The following is a 7,271-nucleotide window of genomic DNA, read 5'->3' on the forward strand; positions in this document are numbered from 1 at the left end:
CCTGTTGTTGGAGACCATGTGACACAAGGTCAGAGATCAAATGCACTGGAACGACAACATGGGGCCAGAAGGTAGATGGAGAGAGAGAGAAAGAGAGAGAGAGAGAGAGAGGGACAGCCGAACATCATATTATATTATTATTATATTAGTCCTCAGTCAATTAACTTTGATCTCTAGCTCTTTGTCTTTTCTTCCTTCCTTTGTTTTTCTTTTTTTTCTTTCTTGAAATTGAAATTCAGAACACATAAGACAGAAATAAATATCAAGGATAACAGGAAAAAGTGTCAAGTGCAAGATGGCATACAAGTCACATCATTCACCATCAGTCACCCAGGAAAGATTGACTAAGCATATTTAAAGTTGCTACAGGTATAATTTTTACACATCAATATATCATTGTCAAATTAATTGCGATACCTTGATATAACTACTGTAAACGAATGAGATGATTGGTCGCCTCTATCTCTATCTCTATCTCTGTCTCTATCTCTATCTGTTGTATTGCTAGTGTCTCTCAAAATTAAGACTACATTTCCCATAAACCCTGTTGCTGCTGCCTGTCACAAAGACGATCTTGTTGTGTCAAAGGTTTTCTCTTTTGCTAAACACTCTAATCACTTTTCTTTACTATCCAACATTGTCACTTGTGATCATCTAAATAGCCCATAATTCCAAGCGGCGCCCCTGCTGTCACAGTTAAGAGTGTTGAAACCTCAGCATCAGGCTGAAAGATATCACACTAGCATCTGAACAGCACTTCAAAACTCTCACACTGTGAGTCTGCAGTCGGTACGCTGACTTTCCAACTCTTGCTTTACACTTCAAAACTTCTTCAAAAAAGATGCAGAACAGAAAGACGAAAGAGAAGAAGATGAGAAAACAAGAGCTGAAACTAAATAAAAAAGACAGCTGAGCTATCACTAATTTCCCCATAGAGCGGTGTGTAATGGTTTCTTATGGAAGGTTCTGAGTGTGTGTGTGTGTGTGTGTGTCTGTGCAGCCTTGGGTTAGAAGCAGCAGTATCAGACCACTTTGTCTATTAATAATTAAACTTTAATGGTCGATACAGCCAGCGAGGCTGAGAGCTTTGCAGGATACACCGGGGGCTTTGCTGTGCGCCGCAGACAGAAAGATGGAGAGACAGAAACAGAGAGAGACGGAGACAATGAGAGAAATGGGATGAGCGAAAGTAAAAAGTATGAAAAAGAATCTCAAATCTCACTGTTTTCATTTGTGACGGCATCAAGAAATGAGCAGCTGAGCTTGATGCAGTGGGTGATTAAAAGTTTGGAAACACCTTGAGTTTTGCCAAAAAAGATGTTGGCATCAAGCAGACTTCTTTCTTTCTTTCTTTCTTTCTTTGTTTCTTTGTTTCTTTCTTTCATTCTTTCTTTCTTTCTTTCTTTCTTTCTTTCTCCCTGGCCCACATTTCCCACCGTGGCCTTGATGTAAAATTCCATGACTTTCCATAACTAAAGTCGGAGCGCTTCTATATAAACATTTCATCGTGTGGTTTTCTGGTTTCTGCTACAGATGGCAAAGGCAAGGCAAGGCAAAGTTTATTTATATAGCACATTTCATACACAGGGCAAATTCAATGTGTTAATATTCTTTTATCATACTCCAGTATAGGAACGAACCTCTACAAATGTGATTTAACGCATTCCAGGATAGGAATGACCCTCTATATCTACAGGAACGACACACACACACACACACACACACACACACACACACACACACAGATGGGCTGAGAAAACCAGCTGAGAACCACCAGCTCATGTGTGGAAATACATTCTGTGTATGATATATTGGGTAAAGTGACCCATTTGTTAAATTCTCTGATATTCCCAGAGAATTTGCTTCATGCTTCTTTCCCCTTCATTCCTTGCTTCCTTCTTTCCTTCATTCCATTTTTTGTTCCTTCTCTCCTTCCTCCCTTCCCTCCTTCCCATCCTCTTATCCTTTATTCCTTCCCTCCTTATCGGGCCAATGCGTAGGAAGACTTCTTTCTTGGTTAACTACTTTGCTTTATGGTCTTGCAGTAGCATGCATGTGTGTGTGTGTGTGTGTGTGTGTGTGTGTGTGTGTGTGGGTGTGTGTGTGCGTGCGTGTGCATGTGTGTGTGTGAGAAAGAGAGCGCTGAACAGCCATATGATGCCTGATCAGCAGATTCTGCTGAAGACGGAGTCGGCACGGCTGCTGGCTGAAGCTCCGTCTGAAAAGCACCACAGACACGACCGCTCACAGTAACACACAGCCAGTTAGCTTTGCATATCAAAAGTCGTCACATGTGGGCGTATTTGTTTATGTTGATCCATTATTGCCAAATAAAATTCCTAATCATGTGTCTGGAAACTGTACTCTTGAAATGATGCTTTACTAGCAAGCTAGCTAGCTAAGGGTCTACAGCTGTTTGGATATGATGGGATAGGCGGGCTAGCAAGCTAACAGTAGGCTACTTGTTCAGCCTACTAAAGCTAAAGTTAGCTGCTAGAATATCTGAAGCTACTTCAGCGTTACACAAGAGGAAGACCAACAACAATCTGTCACTTTCCTCCAGACATTATTTCATTGTCAAGATCTTTAGAGATGGGTCATAGAATTTGGGAATTCATAGACGAAGTGGAAGAAAAATGCAATGACAGGGATAATTTGAGTGGCCGGATTTTTGCCCCAATGTGATTGGTTCTCACGCTGAGTCTGCCATGCTCATTTGCATAATAGTACATTTTATCAGCTTTGCTCATCACATCGCAGGCCTGGTTCACATCGCCACCTGTCCCATCATGCCATGCACACACAGTTGCTCACTTCTCATAGACATTGAGCTCAAAGAGGTCGGAGAGAGCGAAGGCACAGGAAAATGCAGCACGCCTTGAGCGTTTTAATGGCTCCAGTAATAATTACAAATCCTTTTCTGTGATTGATTCAACTTGTCGGAGGCAATGAAACTGATCCTTTCAAAGACCACAAATCCTACTCCTCATGTACCTCAGGGAAAGAGGCTGCAGCAGGAAAAATAATATAAAGCTCTATATCATATACTCTATAAGCATTTTTGAAAGATCCCATCTTCCTATAACTTAGATCCGTCTGAGTATCAAATTGATTTAAGTTATAGGAAGATGGTTCCATACTACGATGTATACTATGAATTTACTGTGTCAGCCTTAAAAGGTGGATAAACTCTATTCAAAGCTGGGTAAGCTGAGTTCAGGTGGGTTTACCTCCACTGCATATATACTCATGTAATTTACTTATTCTTATTTCATTTCAACACTGCAAGGAGGAGAAGTTCTGGTCATTATAACTCAACTGATTCAGTTGTTTTGTGTTGTGGTCAGACTGTCCGCCTCAGCAGTCTGGTCTGGGTTTTATGGCAGCTCTCTAGTCTAGTTTATTTGTATAGCCCCTTATCACAAGCATGTCTCAAAGGGCTTTACATAGCATCATATACAGTATATGTCATATACATACTACATCATATATACATTACACACATCATATAGGTTACATACTTCATATACATACTACACATCATTTACTAGATTATATACATTATATACGATACTACACAAACACAGCATGTCTTTGGACTGTGGGAGGAAACCCACGCAAACACGGGGAGAACATGCAAACTCTACCCAGAAAGGACCGGGGTAGAGATTTGAACCCACGACTGTAATTTATGATGTCATCAATCAGTGCCGGCTAAAAGACCCTGAAAGACAGCGTTATCTTCTAAGTATCTGTGACGCCTCCAGTCTGCTTCCCAAGTCTCCCAGTTACAGAAGAGACGATGCTGGAAAAAGCAGGACAAGAGGAGAAAGGTGTGTGTGTGTGTGTGTGTGTGTGTGTGTGTGTGTGTGTGTGTGTGTGTGTGACTGGTAGATTAAATCAATTCTGGGCTGGGTTAGGTTAGATTCTTAAAGGGAGTCGAAAGCAGGCAGCAGGAATCATTATTCCCTTTGTCAATAATCAATATATTGATTTATAACAAGACATGTGCAATATACAGCACTTCTTACACAGCAAAAATCAAGGATTGAATTTTTTTTCTATCTTGTATTCAGATTTATCAAGATATTTTAAGTCAGAGAAAAAGGCTGTAAACATTGATATTTTTGTTTATGTGTTGAGAAACCTGTTAAAAATACACTTCAGCACTACTAAACAACTAAAGCATTACAGCAGTCTTTCCATTCAATGCCATATTATAAACTTGGATGACTTTGCTCCTGTAGAAGTATAATTGCATGCACGCATTTTGGAATAAAAAATAATAAATCACAACCTGAAATTCATCAGTTAATATGATTCGATCCCCAAAAGCCGAACTGTTTTGTCAGCAGAAGTCTGAAGAAGTCTCCTAACTTTAATGCTATATAGTCCATAATGTGCTTTGCTTTCGTGCCAGCGACCGTTTTGTTAGAGTGGGTGGTGTGTGTGTGTTTTTTTTCTAATGGTGGATATCTTGTTTTGGAAGAAAACTCTCCCATTTACAGCAAGTCATTAGCCATCCGTAAATGGATTACATTTGGAAGGCAACTTCCCCGACCAGACAGCTTATAGCTCTGTTGGCCTGAGTATTGCTTCCCAGTGCATCACACACACACACACACACACACACACACACACACTGCAGCAACAGTCTAATCGACAGTCTGGAAGTTTTCCTGCTGATGACAGACTTTTCTTCTTTTTTCTAATCAACCACTCTCGCCCTTCATCTCTCTGTTGTTCTTCTATCTGTTATGGTCTGACTTCACACACACACACACACACACACACACACACACACACACATATCCCTTTGTATTTCTTTCTTTCTTTCTTGTGTATCAACTTTATAAACTTTCTTGTTTATCAACTGTTTCACAACTCTCTCGTTCCTGGGTTTTCTTCAACATGATGCAGCAGTTTTTGTGTTATAAACAGAAGAAGAAGAACTGGGTAGTTGGCATGAGAAGTGATTGTAGGATCACCAGAAATTGCGAATAGATTTTTGATGGTAGATGTGTGATACTGCCTGTTGCTGCCAGCGTTCCTCACCTGAACTGCCTCAAAAAACGGCGTAATACATCATCGCCTTACAGCTACTGCACCGCTCTCCGGTCTGTGTCTGCATCTGTGAGCCTCATGGGAAATTTCCCTCCACTGCAGACAGAGAGACGGGGAGAGACACACCCATACAACACAACGCCCTGCAGTACAGAGAGAGAGAGACAAAGAGATGGAAAGAGGGAGAAAGGGAGAGAAGAGGAGGGGGGAGATAGAGATAGAGCAATGAAGAGAGAGAGAGAGAGAGAGTGAGTCGGCATTTGTGTGAGTGAGTAAATGAATGAGTGAGTGTGTGTGTGCATGAAAGTGAATCTTGCAAGTGAATATGAAAGAGTGTGTGTTGCTGTGGAAGGAGGGAAGAGGGGGAACGATAGAGAGATGAAGGAGGGGAGCGCTTGATTAGAAAACAGGGGAATAGTCCATCATCAGCAGGAAAACTCCCAGACTGCCGATGAGACTGTTGCTGCAGTGTGTGTGTGTGTGTGTGTGTGTGTGTGTGTGTCTGTGACTGTGCACTATATGCGGTGTGTGTCCACTTGCGCCACAACAGTGAAAGGCTTTTATGGAAATAGAAACCATTAGTCCACCGATCTAAACTGCTGAACACTGCCGTTTAGCGACCGCTGCCTTGATGGATGTTGTAGTTTTTTTTATTGCTCCTCTGTGATTAATAGCTGTAGTCCTTCAGTACTTAAGTACATTTCTGTCTGTTCAGCTCCTCTTGAAGAAGGAGGAGAGTTAGGTAAGAGTGAGAGGAGCTTGGAGGTGTTACAGTTAAAGTGGTAAAGTGTGGTGTTTCTGCACTGCTCTTCCCAGAGATCACCTGTCAATCAAACAGTGTGTCCAGTACTGTGACCCAGTTCTTCTTCTGTTTATACTAAACAAACTGTTACATCACTTTCTGTGCACCAGAAGATTTTCCCCCCAGAAAACATATATAGGCTATAGGTTATATCACTATTGTGTTATATCAATCTGTGATAGAGCAGTAAAACACATTTGTTTATATAAAAGTGTTGTGGATTATTAGTTTACAGTCAGTCAGTCACACAGACAGACAGAGGGAGACAGACAGAAAGCCAGAGAACTGGTGTTTTGTCTTATAACACGCCCACAGTCAACTTGCTGTCTCAATAAATCCTACTGGTATTATGTCAGCTAGACACACACACACACACACACACGGACACACTGTACACACGAGAAGCACACACCCACATGTACACACAGATGCAGAGAAGCTTGCATACAGATAGGCTGCTCAAATTGTACACACACAGAGGAACATGTACAAACAGAGATATTCACACTCTCAAATCATGTCAAACACAAAGACACACACACACACACACACACACACACATATATTGTCATTTCTAGCCCTGCTCTCAAACAGTAATCAGTGCTGATAATAATAATTGGTGTATTTTTATCCTACAATGTACACTAAAATAGCATCTTAAGTATTTTTTTTTTACAGTAACTAGTATTAAAGATGTTATTTGTTCATGATTTCTGATTATGTCATCGCTGTCAGTTATATGTAAATCACTAATAAGCTGTCAAAAGAAGTGACTGTTGCTGTTGCACAGTAACCCAAATTATCGTATCTTCGTATCTTATTTCGTATCGTATCTTATAAGTGGACTTACCATTTTCTGTCCCATTTTGTTTAATTGTAAATAAATGAAAATTTTTTGCACAACTGAACAGACAGACTCCAATACAATGAATGAACAGTATCTAATGGCGCTTTTCCACTGCATGGTACCGGCTCGACTCGACTCGACTCTACTCGCCTTTTTTGGTTTTCCACTGGCCAAGTACCAGGTACCAGGTACCATATTACGTAGTACCTGGTACTTTTTTTCGTAGCACCTCCGTCGAGGTTCCAAGCGAGCTGAGGCGAGCTGAGGCAATACCAAAAGGTGACGTGAAAACACTGCAGACCACTGATTGGTCAGATCGTCATCGCGACACGGGACGTATATGCTAACGTTAGCTACCAGGCTAGCTTACCCTCTTGCGACGCCTTGAGCAGCCAGAGAGCAGTCTGCTGTCTCGCTGCCTTCAGCCTCTTCTGAAATAAAAATCTGTCTCCTTGCTGTGACTAACAGTCACATACCGAGAATCAAGAACACCATCGCTTCCATATCCTCCATAGTAGCTGTGTGTCGCGTTTCATGCAGCGTCGCAGCGTCACTATG

This window comes from Centroberyx affinis, unplaced genomic scaffold, assembly GCF_046629955.1.
Source record: "Centroberyx affinis isolate AG114_WGS23_722 - 3 ecotype Tasmania unplaced genomic scaffold, CSIRO-AGI_Caff_v1 ptg003932l_1, whole genome shotgun sequence".
Classification (NCBI taxonomy): Eukaryota; Metazoa; Chordata; class Actinopteri; order Beryciformes; family Berycidae; genus Centroberyx; species Centroberyx affinis.